General features: G+C 40.5%; 1 long non-coding RNA gene and 1 pseudogene across 1 annotated transcript; one reads left to right on the top strand and one right to left on the bottom strand.

Annotated features, from left to right (window-relative positions):
- Positions 1-319: 319 nt before the first annotated feature.
- On the top strand, positions 320-5,591 carry LOC118153557 (small ribosomal subunit protein eS28 pseudogene; annotated as a pseudogene).
- Positions 5,592-8,246: 2,655 nt separating this feature from the next.
- Positions 8,247-21,647, bottom strand: LOC144581421 (uncharacterized). The gene is made up of 3 exons (XR_013532227.1): positions 21,594-21,647; positions 16,383-16,638; positions 8,247-11,844 (listed from the first exon to the last, which is right to left on the bottom strand). It is a non-coding gene; the product is annotated as an uncharacterized LOC144581421 (long non-coding RNA).
- Between the last annotated feature and the right edge of the window lie 731 nt (positions 21,648-22,378).

Here is a 22,378-nt window from a genome sequence, read left to right as displayed (position 1 = left end):
AAAATAGACTTCACCACTATACAATTCATCCATGTAACCAAAAACTACTTGTATCCCCAAATCTATTGAAATTTTAAAAATTGGAACATTTGAAGATAAAAGAACAAAAACAAAAAAGAACAGAAATTTCAAAAGATATTTTTAAAAAATCCATATGATCATGACCACATTAATAAATACAGAAAATCATTTGACAAAATTCATACTATTCATAAGAACTCTCATAAAACCAGCAATAGTGGGAAATTTCCTAAACCTAATATAGATTTTCTTAAAAATAGCTACAGATTCCTCTCCACCAGACTGCCGCCAAGCTGCCATCATGGATACCAGCCGTGTGCAGCCTATCAAGCTGGCGAGGGTCACCAAGGTCCTGGGCAGGACCGGCTCTCAGGGACAGTGCACACAGGTGCACATGGAATTTATGGACCATATGAGGCGCTCCATCATCCGCAACATAAAAGGGTGAGAGGGCGACGTGCTCACCCTATTGGAATCTGAGTGAGAGGCCCGGAGGTTGCTCTGAGCTTGGCTGCTCAGTGAGTCTTGGATGTTGGCTTCAACCACTTGAGATGGAAATAGTGTGTCATGATCTGCTCTTTTATTTTGTGCCACCACACGTAAATTGAGATAGACCTTTAAATAAAGCGCTTGTGTTCCAAGTTAAAAAAAAATAGCTTATGGCTCACACCTGTAACCCCAGCACTTTGGAAGGCTAAGGCAGGTGGATCACGAGGTCAGGAGTTCAAGACCAGCCTGGCCAAGATGGTGAAACTCCCGTCTCTACTAAAAAAAATAATAAAGTAAAAGAATAAAAATAAAAATAGCTACAGCTAACATCATACTTAACAGTGAAAGACTCAATGTCTTCCATGTGAGACCAAGAACAAGGCAAGAATGTCTTCTCTCACCATTCTTTTTCATCTCTGTACTGGAAGTTCTAAGGCAAGCAAAAGCAGTTGGGTGATGCCACATAAACGATGGAGTAGGGAGTTCTAATAATCAGTCCAGTCCTTCCAGTGAAGCAGCCATTAAGCTGGCAAAATCTGACAGAATCAACTTTTTCAACCTCTGAATTCTAATACAAAACTGGCAGCAACCAGGGAAATGCTTAACAAAAAAAGAATTTTTTTTTTTTGCTTCCTTTCTTACCAATTCCATTTCCCCTCTCACCAATAGCAATGGGAACAGGGACCCGCATTTCTAGTGTAGCTTTCTGGTGCCAATAACCATGTTTCCCAAAAATTATGGTTCTGAGTTTGGACTTGGCAATTCCCTGAGGGACTGGTGCATAGGATAAGCTTTTTTTTTTCCCAAGCCTTTCAGGCTAGAGTGGTTTTCCAGGTAACATCTGTCGAAAGCATTCAAAGATAGATACTACACAGAGCTGTCTTGATCAAGGTATGGTGGATAGGGCAGGAGCCGGTGGGTGGCATACAGAATCAAACATCTGGAAAGAAGGAAGTTGAGGAAGATGTTTTTTGGGAAATAAGGGTTTTAAGGGCTACTGCATATACCGGAGAACCCAGAGTGCAATATGCATGCACAAGGCTGGAAACATGCTCATAAAAACATGATAAAACCCTAGGCTTGCACCTTTGGCTGATTTTTGAACTCTGTGCAAGTAGGCGGTAAAGACTAAGGCAGAGTCATAGATGGCCCGGTTAAGCATTGAAGGAATCCCTCAGCTCAGATCCAATCTGCAAACTAGGAGAGTTTTTTGGTTTTATTTTTGGTCCCAGCCATTTAGGCACATCGCTGTGAAATAACTGATGCTAAAATACCAGAAGACACTTCAGTGACCACAAATGACAAAGAATATAGTATTTGAAAATGTAATTTGGATTATACAAATTATAATATTTCAAATATCCTTTATTTTATTTTGAGACAGACTCTCACAATGTCACCTAGGCTGGAGTACAGTGGTGTGATCTTGGCTCAATGCAACCTCCACCCCGGGTTTAAGCGATTCTCCTGCCTCAGCCTCCCATATAGCTGAGATTACAGGCACATACCACAATACTCAGCTAATTTTTGCATTTTTAGTAGAGATGGGGTTTCACCATGTTGGCTTGACTGGTCTCAAACTCCTGACCTCAAGTGATCTGCCTGCCTTAGCCTCCCAACATGCTGGGATTACAGGTGTGAGCCACCATCCCCAGCCCAAATATCCCATTTTTTTTGAGACGGGTTTCGCTCATTACCCAGGCCGGAGTGCAATGGCGCGATCTCAGCTCACTGCAACCTCCGCCTCCTGGGTTCAGGCAATTCTCCTGCCTCAGCCTCCTGAGTAGCTGGGATTACAGGCACGTGCCACCGTGCCCGGCCAATATCCCATTTTTAATAAAAAAAAGTTATATGGCATACAAAGAAAGAGGGAAGTATGGCTAGCCAAATAGGAGTAAAGAAATTAATAGGAACCATCCCTGAGAAAGCCCAGACTTAATATAAAAGGCTTTAAATCACCTGTCCTAAATATGCTCAAAGAACTGAAGGAAACCAAGAACAAAGAACTAGAGTGAACCAAGAATATAATATATAAACAAATAGAGAATATGGATACACAGAAAATATAAAAAGAAATTCAAATAGAAATTCTAGAGTAGGTGTTTAGGTCATAAGGGCTCTGCCATCATTAATGAATTAATGACCCTATAAAAAGGGTTTATGGGAGTGGATTTCCTCTCATGTCCTTCTACCTTCCACTCTGTGAGGATGCAGCAAGAAGCCCACACATGATGCTCATGCTTTGATCTTGGACTTCCCAGGCTTCAGTACTACCAGAAGTAAATGTCTGTCCTTTATAAATTAGCCAGTCTGTGGTATTTTATTATAGCAGCATAAAACAAACTAGGATACCTGTTCTTACCAGTTCTACTCAATAATGCAACGAAGGTTCTAACGAACCTTTATTGTATCAAATTAGAAAAACAGTATGTTCACAATATTATCAAAAACAATAGACAGCTGCGCACAGTGCCACACACTTGTAGTCCCTGCTATGTGGGAGGATGGGCAGGAGGATCACTTGAGCACAGGAGTCAAGGTTGTAGTAAACTATGATCACACCTATGAATAGCTACTGTACTCCAGCCTGGGCAAAAGAACAAGACCCTGTCTCAAAAAAAAAAAAAAAAAAAAAAAGAAAGAAAAAAGAATATAACAAGAATAACATTAATAAAAGAAGTGTAAGGCTTATATACCGAAAACTCCAAAACACTGCTCAAACAAAATACAGATCTAAAGAAATGGAGAGATCATTCCAGGTTCATGGATAGGAAAACTCAGCATTGTTATCAATTTGCTATCCCTGCCAAAATCGCAGAGTTTCAAGAAATTTACAAGCTGATTGTAAAATTTACATAGAAATGCATATAACCCAGAGTAGTAAAAACAATTTTGAAAAAGAACAATGCTGGAGGACTTAACACTACTAAATTTCAAAACTTTATAAAGCCACAGTAATCAAAACAGTGTGGTACTAGCATAAAGATAGATATATAGATTAATGAAACAGAACAGAGGTCAAGCAATAAGGCCTTCTATATACAGTAAATTAATGTTCAATTAAGGTGCCAGGCCAATTAAACTAAAAAAAAAGACAGCAAAATATTGAATAGTTTGACAGTCTGACAGTTTCCTAAAAGGTTAAATAAATTTACCATACAACTTAGCAATTCCACTCCTAGGTATTTCTCCTAGAGAATTGAACACAGATGTCCATAAAAGGAACTGTAGACATGAATACTGTGTAGCAGCATTAATCATAAGATTGGCTAGAAAAAAAAATCCCACCAACCGGTGAAAGGATAAACAAGACCAGGTGCAGTGGCTCACGCCTGTAATCCCAGCACTTTGGGAGGCCAAGGCGGGTGGATCACCTGAGGCCAGGAGTTTAAGCCAGACTAGCCAACATGTTGAAACCTCATTTCTACTAAAAACACAAAAATAGCTGGGCATGATGGTGGGTGCCTGTAATCCCAACTATTTGGGAGGCTAAGGCAGGAAAATGACTTGAGCCTGGGAGCCAGAGGTTGCAGTGAGCTCAGATCACACCACTGCACTCCAGCCTGGGCAACAGAGCAAGACTCCATCTCAAAAAACAAAACAGAACAAAAAGATAAAGAAAATTTGGTATCTATTACAAGAAAATGCTACTCAACAATATAAAGAAACAACTGAGCTCAGGAGGCTGAGTCTGCAGTAAGCCAAGATCATACTACTGCACTCCAGCCTGGGAAACAAAGTGAGAACCTATCTCAAAACAAAACAAAAACAAAAACCTATATATCACACCAAGAATGAACCTTAAAAACATGCTAAATGACAAAAGCCATATTCAAAGGTCTACATGGTGCATGATTCTTTTAGGGATTAAGTCACCATTTCCCCCAATCACAAAAGGATGTATCAACTTGATACATTTTTTTTTTAATAGTTTTCCAGTCACAGGATTGTTTTTCCTAACTATTCAGGTATCTTCTGCTTTGCCATTCACCATACTCAGCTCTTCTTTCTCCTATACTGAAGTGCCCAAGATATTAAAATAACCATAAGACCACTTAGGGACCTTATTTGCAATATTGGGAGATATTAGACAAAGGTATTAGACCTGAAAGAAACTTTGTGCATCATTTCAGACTTTCTCAACCACCTCCTTTCTCATTTTGGTCAGTGACCCTCCTTTTCTTTCAGACCTTGTTATAACACATTTCAGGGCATAGTATTTGGCTTCCTAAGTAGCTGGCAATGGGCTGGATGATACAACTCAAAAGTTTAGAGCAGCTCCCCATGAGGACCTATGACTAACATGCCCAAAAAGAATGAGAAGCAAGACAAAGACATAGAAGGGTGCTGGGCATATTTTAAGCAGAGTTGTACATACAGTATACACAGGAAGTTTTTACACTGCATGATACCATGTTAATGCAAACTTGTTCATACTGGAACCTTGTTCTTGCTTTGCACAGTTCTCTACCAGCCAAGACAAAGCAAGGACATGGTTCTTATAGGCATGAATTTCTGATAACAAGGTACTAGGCAAAGCAAGGACTGCACACACACACACACACACTTGCATTTGAGAGCAATCATGTGAAATGTGCTCATATTCAATACTCTGGACAATATACCTACGTGTCTAAAATTTCATTGTGAATCATCAAAACTCTAGAAATATTAAGTTCTGCATTAGGGTAACTGCAGAGGTTCAAAGTCTGCAGTTGCCATTCAAGAGCAAAAATGTAACAGAAATTTTTGTTGCCGACTATCTTGAGACTCTATGTCTACAAATGGAAAAACAATAAAATTTTCATCCATTTAAGAGACTGTATTGATTTTAAAAAGTTTTAGGAGAGTTAGTTTATCAAATTCAAGAGGATCTAAATTTCCAAACGACTTAACTCATGTCTGCACTAAGGAGGGGTGTCTGGTCCATATGGTCTGAGCTTGGTCCTTGCTGTCTACCACCTCTAAGATCCCGGTTTCAGAAATGTCGTCTTGCCATCAGCCTCTCACTTCATGTTCATGCTCATGTTCAGGGTCCTGCTACAGACGTCAGAGATCCATTGTCTACCACCCTTATCTAAGCCACAAGGCTTCTTCCTAGCTGATGGCTTAGCACCTTCGCTCTTCCATCACTTAGGGGCTTTCCCTGGACTTCCCCATGTGGGATCCTATGAGGGGAGCTTTCCTCTGCAAGTTTCATAGTACCCATTCACTATAAGGTAGTTCATTTTTCTCACTTAGTAAGTGTAGAGAGCAGATGCTGGCAATGGCCAACAGCTCAATAATGTCAGTACTCTTACTTTGGTATTATTGACATACCTACCCTTCATGGCCACAAGATGGCTGCAGCAGCTCTGATCATCACAACCACATTCAAACTTAAGCATGATGCGGGGTAGGTGCAATGGCTCACATCAGTAATCCCAGCACTATGGGAGCCCAAGGTGGGAAGATTGCTTGAATCCAGTAGTTCAAGACCAGCCTGGGCAACACAGCAAGATGCTGTCTCTAAAACAGAAAAAAAGTAGCCAGGTATGGCAGTGTGCACCTCAAGTCCAAGCAATGTGGGAAGCTGAGGTGGGAGAATCACTTGAGTTGGAGAGGTCAAAGCAGCAGTTAGCCATGACCATGCCACTGCACTCCAGTCTGGCTGACAAAGTGAGACTCAGTGGAGAGGGGGAGGGGCAGGGGAAAGAAAGAAACCCTCTCCCTACCACTGGTTCCTTATAAAAATCACTTTCTCGGAAGTACCTGCTTCTGTCATTTTCAGCCAATTTTGGCCTCAAAGCTAAGAATATATTGCTTGGTCATTCCTGAGGTACTTGTTCTTTCTTCCGGGAGGCAGTAAGCTAAGACTTTTAGCCTAATTCTCATGATGGAGGAACTTCAAAGAAAATGGAAAAACTGCTTTATTAAAATGTACCAGTGGTCAGGACTTAAATAGTGAGGAAGGCAGTGTGTGCATAGAACAGGGAAGTATATGTGAACTCCATACTTTCTGCTCAATTTTGCTGAATCCTAAAACTGCTCTAGAAATTAGTTTACTTTAAAAAATGCTTTATTGTTTCAATTCTATACTAGACCCTGTGATGTAAGTTATACATTGTAGGGTCTAAGTAAAGTGGGAAGCCTCCCTCACCTAACCAGCTTTCTCTGCTCCTCTGCTTGAAACTGAAAAGTTCCATACAACTCTGGCTGAGCCTTATCAGACTACCAATGAAAATTTCTCAAGCCTATGGTCAGGAGGAGTTCTGTCTGAGGCCGCCTGTTGCTTAATGGCCAGGAGTGGGACAGAGCTTCTTAGTCTTTTGCCAAGATTTTTTGCCCTAATGTTGATTACTGCAGAGATAATGATCTGTGTTATTTCCTTTCTCCCCTGCTTCCTTACTAGTGGAACCCTAATTCTATTCAGCCTGGCAGAACCACACTTTCCAGGCTTCCTTGGTCTAAAGCAGTCTGCGATAGTTCCAAGGGATTACACATAAAGTGTACTGTTTCTTGAGGAGACTCTTTAAATGAGTTTAACCATAAAAATGTCCCTTCCCGCTGGGTGCAGGGGCTCATGCCTGTAATCCCAGCACTTTGGGAGGCCAAGGCGGGCGGATCACCTGAGGTCAGGAGTTCAAGACCAGCCTGGCCAACATGGTGAAACCCAGTCTCTACTCAAAATACAAAAAATTAGCTGGGCCTAGTGGCGGTAACCTGTAATCCCAGCTACCTGGGAGGCTGAGACAGGAGAATCACTTGAACCCAGGAGGCGGAGGTTGCAGTGAGCCAAGATCACACCAGTGTACTCCAGCCTGGGCAACAGAGTAAGACTGTCTTGGAATGAATGTTTAAGTAACTGTTCAAAACATGTGGAAAAAAGAGTAAGACTACCTTGGGATGCTAATGCACAAATTCCACTCATTCCTTGAATGATAAATGCTCAAACTAGACTCACAAAATGAGATGATTTACAAGGTACAGTGGCATATATATGGTTGTAATCCCAGCTGCTCGGGAGGCTAAGGCAGGAGAATCACTTGTACTGGGAGGCAGAGGTTGCAGTAAGCCAAGGTTGCGTCACTGCACTCCAGACTGGACAAGAGCAAAACTCTCTCTCAAAACAAACAAACAAACAATCCCAAGGTAGTGTCTGCCTAAGCAGATTTAAACAACAATTACTTAAGAAAAGAGGCTGTCCTGGCCAGCACTTCGGGAGCTGTCAAGGCCAGAGGATCACCAGGAGACCAGCCTGGGCAACATGGTGAAACCGTCCCTACAAAAATAAAATTAGCCAGGCATGGGGGTATGCACCTGTAGTCCCAGCTACTACGAAGCTTGAGTCCAGGAGGTCAAGGCTGCAGTGAACTGTGATCATTTCACTACACTCCAGCATGGGTGACAGAATGAGACCATCTCAAAAACAAAACAAGAAACAACAAAAAGGAGGGTGATCCTGAGCAGTTAATTGTCTGTACAAAGTCACACGAGTGTTTACAAAAATGGAAGATATGGAAATGGCTTGTGTTAGCTTTAATACATCTGTAAATGATTGAACAATCACCAAATTACTGCTAACGAAAAATCAAACAATCAACTAACAAACCTTAAATAATTACAAATGAAAAATGCATCTAATTCTGCAAGGATGGGGATCAGGGTTAAGGATGACTTTAAAAGCACGGTTTTGATATAATGTGTTTATTGAAAAGATGTATAACTTTAACAAAATACGTAACACCATTACCCTGTCAAGATAACCATTTTCATTTTATTGACCTTCCAATCCTTGTACATTATTAAACAAAACACTATTACATACCATAATGAGCAGCAGCTCAATTACCCATTCCCACACCATGCAATTCCACCCCAACTGCCCCAAATTTTAAATCCAGAAGACAAACCTAGAAATGTGGCAAGAAAAATATTTACAAACACAGTGTGGAAAAACAGCAATATTTCAACACTTTTGTTAAATTATTTCCTTCAGACATAATGTAGAGGACACAGAGGAGGAACATCTGACAGTCTCTATATCACAGAAAGAGAAATTTGAGCAAAAACAAAACCATGCTTTCTAAACTTTGCAGTGACCCCAAAAGGGAGACACACTAGCAATTAAGTATACATCAGAAGTCTCAAATTCTCATCAGCTGACTTTCAGTTATCAATGTCAGCACCATGCTGCAGTTTATAAATCACAAATGCAAACACTGCTGTCTTTGGTATTCTTCCAATGTTTTCATTTGAGAAAACCTGCAGAAAGAATTCTGCTTACACCAAAGCAAGGTAACAAGGAAACAGGTTACCGCTGAATAATAAGGCCCTAAGAAAGGCAGCAGGTCGTATAGTTAGCTCCTTGTGGGCAAAATCCCTGCCCTAAAACTATGCAACCTACTACCTCTTCCTAGGAACCCATTTTTATTTCTTGCTGGTCTTCTACTTGGCAGATGTACTTCAAATTAACCTGTTAAATTAGGTCACGTTCTTTGAGTTTTGTTTCAAATTCAAACCAATCAGAATTCTTTCACTAATGCTTTTGAAAAGTTATCTGGCCATATGACCTTGGTAAAAAGCCACAAATATATTTGCTTAAAATCCAACCACAAGTCACAAAGGAATAAGAAAGTAACTTAATTATATTGAATACTCAGCCCACCATGTATTACTGGAGTCACTGACTTTTAACATTTAATTTAATTTTTTATTTTATTTTGAGATGGAGTCTCACTCTATCACCCAGGCTGGAGTGCAGAGAGGCGATCTTGGCTCACTGCAACCTTCACCTCCCGGGTTCAAGTGATTCTCCTGACTCAGCCTCCTGAGTAGCTGGGATTACAAGCATGCACTACCACGCCTGGCTAATTTTTATTTTATTTTATTTTGAGATGGAGTTTTGCTCTTGTTTCCCAAGCTGGAGTGCAATGATGCAATCTTGGCTCACTGCATGCCTCCTGGGTTCAAGCAATTCTCCTGCCTCAGCCTCCCAAAGTACTGGAATTTTAGGCCTTAGTCACTGCACCTGGCCTAATTTTTGTATTTTTAGTAGACTGTTTCACCATGTTGGTCAGGCTGGTCTGGAACCCCTGACCTCAGGTGCTCTGCCTGTCTTGGGTCTCCCAAAGTGCTGGAATCAGAGGCGTGAGCCACTGTGCCCGGCCCAATTACCAATGTTTAAGTATCAGGTTTCATAAAATCTCTCTTGGTAACTGGAAAAGTAGGTGACACTGTATATAAACCCTTCTTGCCACCTATCAACCAGAGCAATTAATTTACTGTAGCCCCTCCTAGACCTCTGAAGGTATTTCACTTTTTGACCCCTGCATTAAACAGAAGCAAATTCTGATCATGAATTTTGTCATCATTAAAAACAAGCTTTTACAGACAGTCACACTCTCCATAAAGACATTTTTAAAGTTTTATTTCAATTCACTTACCCTACTCGGCTAATATGAATATCCTTATGTAATTAATAAAATATATAAATTAATTTTTCTCCAGGCCTTAATTATTAGTAAGGTAAGGATACATTTTCAACTGAAGCTGGCAATGTTAATGCTGGAGGAAGTCAGAAAACCACAAAATTTCATGACTGTACTTGCGACACTTTCAGCAAGAGTTATATATATATTTTCAATTCAAGAAAGATTAAGCCAAAGAGAATTCTTAGAACATTTCCACTTTTCTTTGGCACATCAAAAGGCAGCGAATATCATTTTCCTGTTTTTATGTGCAGTTTAGAACAAAGACTAATTACCTATGCAGCTGTCCACAGTGGCTAAAATAAAAAGCGTAAATTTGGTCAAGAGTAAGTCACCTGGGTTGGGCCCATCCAAGGAAGAGTTTGATGTTTCTTCTCTCATGAAAAGTACCAATGGCACACAGTAATTATCTTAGATGCTAAGGATAAATGGACATTTCTCCTTAAAATTCCATTTTTTGGAAATGATTGGAGAGGGAAGTAACTTCTCCCTCACCTCCACACTGCCTCTTTTCCAACTCTTCTTCCAACACAAAATAGTTTAATCAGCAAGCACTTAAAGAGCTTTTAGCCTTGCTTGTTAATCACAAGGCCCAAGTTAGCATATGGTTTGCCTATAGGAAGAAAGGTAAACCATGGACCTCCATGGGGGTTAAAATTAAAGAAACCTTTTCCAGCATTTTTTTTTCTATTTTCTTAAAGCAACAACCTATGGATTTCCCCACCTGACATTTTCAAGTGATCCCACTGTGTAAATGAGGGACTACACTTCAGGGTTTGAGGGCAAAACTGAGATCTTAGCAACTTACCAGTGAGCAAAGGCAGAACCCAGAGCCCATCTCTCCTTTCCCAAGTTAGTGAGTAAAGTTTGTCTAAATCAACATACCAATCAAACAGTGCTTACAACATTCTCCAAGACCAGCCAAAACCCAAACTGGAAATGAATCATGATTCAGATGACTCTGTTTTGGCTCACAGAGTGCCCTTCCAATCTCTATTTACCTTTACCACCTTGGACATGTGTACCAGGATGAAAGGCAATAAACCTATTCACAATTCCAAAAGGGCCTTAGTCTTCAACTAAGATTTCCTGAAGGCTACTTACTCTACTCATTGAGATTTTTGCTTAACTTTAAATTTCTGAAATATACCATATGTGAAAAATTTTAATGTTAATCTCTGTGTTAACTGTACTATACTTGAACAGAGAAAATTAATATACAAAATGTCAAAATTAACTCTTCTGAGTTTTAACATCATCTTAATAAAAACAAAATAATGCAGCAAGTCTACTCCTCAGGGAAGGCAATAGATTGTATAGTTATCTCCTGAACAGGGTAAAATCACTACCCCACAACTATACAATCTACTACCTCACTCTGATAGAGCAATCTTTTCTTCTGGAATGGAATCTACAATCTCTTTTAAAAGAAAATTTCAACATAAAATTATCAGCATCAATCAAAAATTAAAAAAAAAAACAAACACTTATTCCAACACAAAGAAATAAGACAAGTAGTAAAAGGTATCACCACCCCCATCCAGTGTCCTTGCTACAGATTTTATCTCTAAACTTGCACACCATAAACAAATGCTGTACATCTTTTAAAGACAAGTTAATTTTAAATATTACACAATTAGTTAACTGACTTTCTATGAGACCACCTGGATGCAGACTTTTCTATCACGTTAGGAAAGACAGTAGATTGTATAGTTATCTCCCAGTGGTGGGTGTGACCCTAAAACTATACAACCTACTACCTCATCCCACAGTGAAGAGAACATCCAGGGTGAATGATGAAAAGGAATCACAATTGAGCACCACAGGAAGGCTCTTTCCTTTCCTCCTCGGTAATCCTGGTCTCCTGTGTGAGTAACAAGAAAAAAAAGTATTAGGACATTTTCAATCATTAATGTTGAAAATAAAGTTTAATGTTCACATTTTGGCTACATGCATAACCTATGCAGTGCTTTCTTTTCATTTCCTGTATTTCATTAACAGTATTTTAAATGCTTGGTTATCTAAATCCACCCCTAAAACCATTTATTTACAAGATTCAGAAATCATCTTCTTACCACTACCTTTTACTATTATCAGCTGTTGGTTTTCTTACAGTTCCTACAAATGAAAATTCGTGAAATAACTTATTCTTCCTTGACAAACAATAACAAATCATTACAGGAAAACACAACACCCTCTAATTAAATCCAATAACTTCAAAACCCAAAAGTCCATCACGCATAATCCAAGTGCACTAATATTTAAAAAAACATATATATACATAAAGAGAAACTAATTTTTAAAGGCACCTACTCATTTATCCCATGCCAGCAAACACTTAAGTGGTCTTACTAGGATTAAATCAAAGACAATCACATGGATCTGATTCGGGGTCAGGATCCTTTCCTTCAGACAGAAAAGTAGTAGGGGATTGAAGGCATAGTCCAAAATATTTAATAACCCCAAGTAATCTAAACCATATTACTCTTTAATTTACAGACTTCATAATTTAGTAGGTAGCTACTATAAAGATCATTTTTTATCATACTTTAAGTTCTGGGGTACATGTGAAGAACATGGTTTGTTACATAGTTATACATGTGCGATGGTAGTTTGCTGCCCATCAACCCATCATCTACATTAGGTATTTCTCCTAATGCTATCCCCTCCCCTAGCCTCCCACTTCCCGAGAGGCCCGGGTGTGTGATGTTCTGTTCCCCTCCCTGTGTCCATGTGTTCTCACTGTTCAACTCCCACTTATAAGTGAGAACATGCAGTGTTTGGTTTTCTGTTCTTGTGTTAGTTTGCTGAGAATGAAGGTTTCAGCTTCATCCATGTCCCTGCAAAAAAACATGAACTCACCCTTTTTTATGGCTACACAGCATTCCATGGTATGATTTAGTAACCAAAAGCACTAATTTTTAAAGTTACAGAATGTAATGAAAAACATACAGCTCAATGTAGAATTTAAAGTTTAGAAATAAACCCATCCATGGGTCAACCGATTTTCAACCATGCCAAGACAATTCATTCAACTGGGAATCATTTCTTCAGCAAATGCTGAGACAGCTGTATATCCACATGCAGAAGAATGGATTTGCATTCTTCTTTGCAAATTGGTGTGCAAAACATACCACATAAAAAATAAAACAGCGGTAATGGTAAGCATTACCATTTGCTTACTAATGGTAAGCAAAATATTTTAATAGATATTTTACTAAAGATATGACTCCTAAGCACAAATGGCCAAAGCGCACATGAAAAGATACTGTATTATTCATCAGGATAGCTAATAAGATTAATAAAAGCATTGGTAAGGATATGGAGAAAATTAGAACCCTTAGATTGCTGGTGGGAACATGAAATGGTGCAGCTGCTTTGGAGAACAATTTAGAAAAGTCAAACAGTCATTGTAAGTGGAATCAGAAATACATATTTAGTCCTTGTCTCCATTTGGAAATCCTGGCTGGCATACAGCTCCTAAAGCCCCCAAAATCTTCCAAGTGATGAATGTCAGTTTAATACTACTGAGAGATGACTGGTGGCTCCTACAGTTTCAGGAGGGGGCTTGTCACCAGAAAGACCAAAGTGTGATTAGAGGGGTGGAACTTTCAGCCTCACCCCCTCAACCTCCAGGTAAGGCAGAGAGAATGGAGAGTAAACCATCATCAAAGGCCAATAATGTAATCAATCATGCCTAAGTATGAAACCTCCATTAAAACCCCTTAAGTGTTAGGGTTCAGAGAGCTCTGAGTTGAAAACCACATCTTCGTGCCAGGAGGATAGTGTAACTCCACAGATAGAGAAGCTCCTATGCTAGGAACCCCACCAGACTTCAACTTAAGGACCTCTTCATCTGACTATTCATTTATATCCTTTATAATAAACTAGTGGTAATAAGCATCTTCCTGTGTTCTGTGAACCACCCCAGCAAATTACAGACCCAGAGGAAGAAGTTGTGAAACCCCCTAATTTATATCTGGTTGGTTAAAAATTCAGGTGGCAACCTAGGATTTGAAACTGGCATCTGAAGTGAAGGCAGCCTTGCATGCTTGAGCCCTCAACCTGTGAGGTACGTATTAACTCCAGGTGGTTTCAGAATTAAATTGATTTGTAGGACAGTTGGTATTGAGTTGAAGAACTGATTGTTGGTGTCAGACAAAACTGGCTGTGATGAGTAGAAACGGTTCACTGTATGACCCAGCAATTCAATTTCTAGGTATATCCCTAGAGAACTGAACATGGTTGGGTGTGGTGGTGCAGGCGTATAGTACCAGATATTCAGGAGGCTGAGGCAGGAGAATCGCTTGAGCCTAGGATGTTAAAGGTTGCAGTGAGCTATGATCACACCACTGCACTCCAGTCAGAACAAGAGAGCAAGACTGCCTCCAAAAAAGAAAAAAAAAAAAAAAAAAAAAACGGGGGGGGGGAGGAGGCAAGAGAATTGAAAAAATGTGTACTTGAATGTTCACAACATTACTCATTTGGAGTCAATAGAAACTAGGGTTCAAATCCTGACCCTACTAACTCACTGCCATTGAAACCATGCACAAGCAATTTAGCTGAAGTCCCTCAGCTTTCCTAGCTGCAGTATCCGTATGTCTGTAAGAAAAAGGGAAAGATTTTTTAATACCATACATCCAAAATAGGTAAGGCCCCACCACTTCATCATCTCTAGATGAAAACTGGTGCTAAGAAGCTTAACAACTTGCCCCAAATTAGGGGAGATGGCACTGCATCACCAAACTATACTACATCTGAGCCCATTTCAATTCTATATGGCCAAACGATGCCAACTATCAACTTGCAGATACACTTGTCCCTAAAGTCAGGCCCTTTATAAGCCAAAATCTTTCCCATGAATCAGCAATGTCCTTACTTATTTTTATTTTTTCGAGATGGAGTCTCACGCTGTCACCCAGGCTGGAGTGCAAAGGCAAAATCTCAGCTCCTGAAACCTCCACCTCTTGGGTTCCAGTGATTCTCCTGCCTCATCCTCTCAAGTAGCTGGGATTAAAGGTGTGTGCCATCACACCCAGCTAATTTTTGTATTTTGAGTAGAGATGGGTATTCACCGTGTTGGCCAGGCTGGTCTTGAACTCCTGATCTCAGGTGATTGCCCGTCTTGGCCTCCCAAAGTGTTGGGATTACAGGCGTGAGCCCCTATGCCCGGCCTACTCCTTACTTAAAAAAAAAAAAAAAAACACAGCCAAAAATAAATAAATAAATAAGAGCCAAATGAAAAACCATCTGGTAACTCTACTCCAACCCTCCACCCCCACCAATTTTCTCAGTTAAAACATCTTTGAATCCTCAATCAAACATTCAAAAATGTATTATTATCCAACCTCGGTGAGTGTCACATGCTTACTTTGTATTATTGTCAATCCAGCTAAGTAAATAAATACCATATTGCTAGAAAGCATTCTGGTAATTTACATATCAAGTGCTATTAACATGACCCTCAATTCTTTGAAAATTATATATATAAATAATCCAATAAATAACATTGTTCACAAACCCCAATACTCTCAATCTCGTATTTGTTATTTTCTTGTACACATAAACAGATTTTAATAATCTAATGGTTTCCAGCCTGCAGTTTAGACACTGATTAGAGCAAATGGTGGAAACTAAAACCAAACAGCTGAGGTAAAGCAATGTTCAGTTAGGCAAGCTCTCAAACACTGAACATAATCCATATACTAGAATTTATGGATTACAAGAACCCATGGAAACATTCGTTTGTAAATTAAGCAAAAACCCTAACTCACTAATCACAACTACATAATGCTTGCGTACTGGGTAAGAGTGGGTGGATAGCTAGTATACACTTAGTTCCTGAAATTTTTCTGCCTGCAGTTAATCCTGGCTCCCCATTTACTATGTCCTTGGACAAAGCATGTAATTTCTGGGGCCTTTGTTTGCATTCTTAGGCAGGGTACTCTTAGCTAAAATTATCAGAATTCAATCTTCTTGGTAATTCTTTCTTAAAAAGCAACAGAAACACTTTAATATTCACCTTCTGTCCTTATTCACATACTACCTCAATCTGTAGCTGGATCTACTCTCCCACTAAAAGTTATGGCGGCCAGGCACAGTGGCTCACACACTTTGGGAGGCTGAGGCAGGTGGATCATCTGAGGTCAGGAGTTCGAGACCAGCCTGGCCAACATGGTGAAACCCCATGTCTACTAAAAATATAAAATATTAGCCGGGCGTGGTGGCAGGCACCTGTAATCCCAACTACTCGGGAGGCTGAGGTACAAGAATCACTTGAACCTGGGAGGCAGAGGTTGTAGTAAGCAGACATCATGCCACTGCTCTCCAGCCTGGGAGACAGGAAAAGACTCCACCCACCCACCCCATCGGCAGAAAAAAAAAGGCAGCAGTGGTTCATACCTGTAATCCCAGCACTTTGGGAGGCCAAGGTGAGTGGATCACCTGAAGTCAGGAGTTCGAAACCAGTCTGGCCAACACGGTGAAACCCGTCTCTACTAAAAGTCCAATAATTAGCCAGGCGTGGTGGGGGGGCACCTGTAAACCCAGCTACTTGGGAGGCTGAGGCAGGAGAACGGCTTGAACCTGGGAGGCAGAGGTTGCAGTTAAACCAAGACTTTGCCATCACAATCCAACCTGGTCAACAAGAGCGAAACTCCTCAAAAAAAAAAAAAAAAAAAAAAAAATTAGGGCAACTAAAAGTCAAAATCCAACTTAGACAAAATGTATCTTATAAACTCATTTCATTCAGTTCAGCATACCAATACAGGAAAACCGTTAAGGGCAATGGTTTCAGGGTCAAACAGCTACTTAGCGGCTGTGTTCTTTCATACCCATTTGGGGGAACTGTAACATTCCCACCACATGGGGTTGCTCTGAGGACTGAGATAAACCAAAACAAATTGAATGTCTGAGAAGTTAACTCAACAAAGGGCAACTTTACTTAAATAAATAAATTTGACAAATATCCTAACATTAATTTTACCTTTCCAGATAGACTTGTGATGGTTAAAAATACTATCACTTTAAAAGCATGCTAAAAGCAGGCAAACCTACTATTAATTACAAACTTGTCTATATCTGCATCAAGTTTTCATAACTAAGTTATGAACATTCACATTCCTAACTTCATTTGTGTAATTAGTTTTAAATTGACATAAAATTGTATTTTTATGGTGTACATAAAATAGGATTATATAATGGCTAAATCAAGTTAATTAACATATGTACTACCCCAACAGACTTATTTCCGTATAGTGAAAACACTTACGAACATACTCCTAACTTTACAATTTAAAATATTTTTCAAAATAGCTTCTAAATTGTTAAAATACACTAAATTTAGTCCAAATGCAAGCATACTCTACCTTTTAAGCTCTTAATATCTAGTAAGTTTTTTTTTTTTTTTTTGAGACAGAGTCTGGCTCTGTCACCCAGGTTGGAGTGCAGTGGCATGATGTTAGCTCACTGCAACCTCCGCCTCCCAGGTTCAAGTGATTCTCCTGCCTCAGCCTCCTGAGTAGCTGGGATTACAGGTATGCGCCATCACACCTGGCTAATTTTTGTATTTTTAGTAGAAACAGGTTTCACCATGTTAGGTTGGTCTCAAACTCCTGACCTCGTGATCTGCCTGCCTCGGCCTCCCAAAGTGCTGGAATAACAGGCATGAGCCACTGTACTTGGCCAGAGTTTAAATTTTCTTTATGAGCTACTTTATTTCTGAGCTAAACACTTCCCTACACTTTTACAGTAATTTAAGTTCTCCTATAATAAAGTAGCTTATAAAGTTCACAAGTAAAATAAATTATTTCCTCTACTGTTTCAAAATTATAACACTGGCTACTTTAACAGATTTCTTTCAATCTCAAATAGTTGAATTATCAACAAAATTATCAGACAATGACACAGGCTGAATATTACCTTAACAAGCAAACTCTCCCACTGTATTTTGTTTCCTTCAACAGAGCAAGTGCAACAGACAAGATAACGAATTCTATACATGTATAAATAAGTTTCTCTAAAGAGAGTTAACCTAATTCTAATTTAAGATCTTATTTCTTATTCTATCAATCATTGCACTAACCTGAGACTAAGATTTAAGTTTGAAATGCCTAAGCAGTAAATCAGGTTTTCCAAAAGGACTATTCCTTGTTTCCTTCAATCTTAGACATACAGCAGACACTTAAGATACTCTCACTGATTAGTCAATATATCCAAATTCTGAAGATTTCTAAAAAGGTAACTAATGCCATTTCCATTCCCCGTGTTCCCTTTGTAAATTTACCAACGCAATTTGTTAATTTTGGGCCAACTTCTCTGCTACCTCAAGCACATTCTATGCTACCCCCTATATACCTAAGGAAATTCTGCTGCAAACACTATAATGCATCCAAATATTTAGGGTGAGGAAGAATATCCAACTTGGCTGCCTTGTTCTGCTTACCGATCATTATACATATACCATTATTTCTCAACCCTTTAAATATCTTCTGCCTTCCTATCTTCCATTATACTGTTACTTCCTGGGTTGAAAAAAACCACTATGTAGTCTACACATCTCCCAAGCAAAGGAAAAAGGTAGAGTCTAATTATTTAATACAGATTCCACCATTTGCTATAATTAACTCTATCCTTAGTAGACAATTCATAGTCTATACGGCACAAGAGTGAATTCACTAAGAAAAATGTTCCCTTCTAAGCATTTGACAATTACATAACTTGCCAATAAAAACTATATATTTTTAACTTCCTGTTAATGAAATATTCACACAAAGTAGAAAAGTATCTTCATGGGATTGCTTCCAGGATACCTCTTTCTCCCTGAGGAAAATCCTCAGATACTCAAGTCCCTTATAGAATATGGTGTGATATTTGCATGTAACCTACACACATCCTCCTATATACTTTAGATTACGTAAAATACCCAATACAATGTAAAAGTTATATAAAATAGTCATTATACTGTATTGTCCGTATTACTTTTTTTGCATATAGTTTTCCCCCCAAGTATTTTCCATCTGAGGTTGGCTGACTTCAAGGATGCAAAATCCTTGGATAGAAAGGCCAACTGTGCTTAACAGAACAGCAAAATGCTCCCAACTTGTATTCATTATGTTATCTTAGAACAAATCATCCAAAATGTCTTACATATTCTTAGAGAAGCAAACGTAACTTAAAGGTACAGCTGTTGGTTGCCTCAAAATACTTAAGTCTTGTATCTAGAAAGGGCCTAAAAAAAAAAATCACCTGATTCAGCCAGGCGTGGTGGCTTACACCTGTAATCTTAGCACTTTGGGAGGCTGAGGCAAGAGGATCACTTGAGCTCAGAAGTTGGACACCAGCCTGGGCACTATAGACTTTGTCAATTATTTGGGGGGGAGGCGGAGGTTGATCAACTAATGCAATTTTCTCACAATTGAGATGAAGTTGTGGAGAGAGAGAATATTTTTGACTGTTTATCTGAAACTAAAACTATTCAACCAAGAGAAAAAAAATTTTTTTAAGCAGCTAGACAACTCACTAGAACTGCACTGTTCATTTGGTGGCTGTTAGTCACATGTTACTACTGAGCACCTCAGGTGTGCCTAGCCCCAAAGTGTTATGTGCCGTAAGTGTAACACAGTCCGGATTTCAAAGACTTGGCACCAAAAATAGAGTAATGGCTCTCATATTTACTTAATGAAGTCCATTCTTAAGTGATTATACAATGCTTAGAGCATCGACACAGACAAAAAGCATATAATGATCAGTCCTGAGGTCACATTAGGCAACGCTGACAACTCATTACTGGGGATTCGGATTCTTCTAGTCTCATCTAGACAAGGAAAAATCAATGGCAATTAATATTCTGGGACGCAAAAGATCTCTTATAGTCTAAAGAAAACCTTCTCAGGCTATTAAAAATATTATGATTAAAACGCATACTGGTCATAGACGGCAATTTCCCAACTTGTGAAAACTAAAATGAGGGGCTCATGCTCCACCAAATATAAACAGCTGATTTAACACTCCTTAGAAAAGTATTAAACAATACAATGCTATAAACGAGGAAGACACCCTACAGAGAAAGTTTTTCACTTTTGACACTCAGCTTCACAAGATTATTTTGCAGGAATACACAAATGTCGAGCTGAATCAACACGCTATTTTGTATTCAACTGAATATTTCCTACTTTTTTAAAAAAATTCGGATCACCACCCACTAAAGTGATTTTATGACATAATGACTCAGGACCTACAGTTTGAAACACTGGTTTGGCGCTCTTAACACTCAGTAATTCCCAGAGAAGTAATTATTATACCATCTCGGCTATTAAAATAAAAAGTACACAATGTCTAGTGTACTGCTCTCTAAACCAAGAACGTCTAGTCAATAACAGGAATAAAATGTCTTTAAGGTATAAACATTTGAGACTAACTTGTTTAACACTGATCTCTTCACTCTGTAAACTGAACGCAGTGATTTACGCTTTTTTTTTTTTTTTTTTTTTTTAGAAATGAGTGTTTTGTTTCCCTCCACTTTTCACACTTGCAAGATCCTTTAGTGTCTCAAGTTCAATAGAGCTTCAATTAAAGTGAGGGGAACCCATAGCCAGTCTACACATAAAAATACTCTGTCACTGCAATGTAACTATGCAAAAAAATTAGCTTTTCCCCCTCACACTATCATTGTACCTAAGTGATACATTTTTAAATATTACTTAGTATCACTCAATTTACAAGACATCAAGAAATTTGTCTATTCTCTCAAAGTTGGAAATTTCAAAATAATACTTTTAACAAACAGGTATAATAAATCAAACATTCTCACAAAACCCAAAGTAACTTCCAAGTTTTTACTTCCCTAACTACACATACTTCCTGAATACACAGTAAATAAAACCAAAATCTGCCAAACACCAAAAGAATTCTGGATATAAACAATTATTTTCTAAACTACATATAAACTTGGAATTTGACATTCATACTTCAGGCCAACAGAAATAATGCAAAAGAATGCCACATGATGTTTTAACTTTAGGAACTGGATGCCAAGAAAGCAGTATTTTATCAGTGAAGTCAAACAGCAAAACCAACTCTCCAGATTTACGTCAAGATTTTAACATTCACTGTCATCCCTGCCTTTTTCCTGTCTGCGCACCTTCTGCTAAGTCTATTTTTTAAAAACTGAAAAGTTGAAAAATACATACCATCACCTCTGACACAGAACCTACCGTAAAAGTCTAAAAACCGAAGGGCATTACTAGCCAAGGACATACAGGTTACCACATTACTCACACTAGAGCCCGCCGGGGAAGTTTATTAGCGAGCCTTCTGAGAGGCACTCGGTTCCGAGAGTTTGCAGTGTGGAGTCAAAAGGCCAGCGCACTTTCCGGTGACACTAAGTTGCAAATCTCCAAGCCCCATCCCCCGGGATACGATTTCCTCCCGCTCCCGCGTTCCCCTCCCCCTCGCCAAGGACGGCTGCCGCAGCGGACCTCCAGCCGCAGCAGCTGCTTCAAGAAGAGAGGCTGCACTTGGCCGCGGGGAGCAGGGGCAAGGAGCCAGCCACCACTCTCCCGCCCTCCCCGCGCGCGCCTTCCCGCCCCGTCCCCCGCCCCTAGCACTTCCTACCTTCACTCCTTCATCCCAACCCCCAAGGCCAAGGTCTCCCCGGCCCACAAACATGATAGCGGAAGTGACGTCAGAAGCACCTGGCAGCCCCTACAACCAGTCACGCCACACCAAGAGGCGCCGCCGACCAACTGGCGCCGGCCGGAGGGCGGGCCTTCCGCCCGCCCCAAGTTTGATTGAAGCGGGGGGAAGGGCGGGGTAAGGAATGTGAAGAATGACCCCCCTCCCCCGCCCCGTCAGTGAAGAGCTAGGCGGGAAGCGGAGGGGGTTGGGGCCAGCCCCGCGGCGGCCACGCGGCACCCCTCCCCCGTGCCCGAGCGACCGCTACCTCCGTTCGCAGCTTACCGGCCGCCCCGGGGCAACCCGCCCGCTGGAAAGAGCAGGCCGCCCCCCGAATCCCAGCCCGCGCTAGCTGGACGGGCGCGGGCCGGCCCACGGCTCTCCCCTCCTGCCTGCCCGTCGCCGTGGGTCTCGGGGAGATAAAATGGCGACGGGCCCGGGCCCGCGCTCGTCGTCGCGTCCGCCGTACCTACCTCGAGCTCGCGGAGAGGGCCGTCGCCGCCACGGGAATAACCCGGACCTCGCGCCCGCCGCCGCCGGGAGAGTAGCGCGCCGGGACCCGGATGGAGGCGCGGGCGGGCGCCGCCGCGGCGGCCTGAAGGAAAGCAGCGCGGGCGCCGGGAGGCTGAGGCAGGGGCGGGCGCAGCGGACAGCGCGCAAGCCCATTGGTGAAGCCATCTGATTGAAGTGCGCGTCGCTCTTTCGCCTCGGCCTAACCGAGCTCG

Source organism: Callithrix jacchus, chromosome 1 (genome assembly GCF_049354715.1).
Source record: "Callithrix jacchus isolate 240 chromosome 1, calJac240_pri, whole genome shotgun sequence".
In the NCBI taxonomy this organism is placed as follows: domain Eukaryota; kingdom Metazoa; phylum Chordata; class Mammalia; order Primates; family Cebidae; genus Callithrix; species Callithrix jacchus.
Note: the sequence above shows the minus strand (reverse complement) of the source record. Positions and strands in the feature narration are given on the sequence as shown.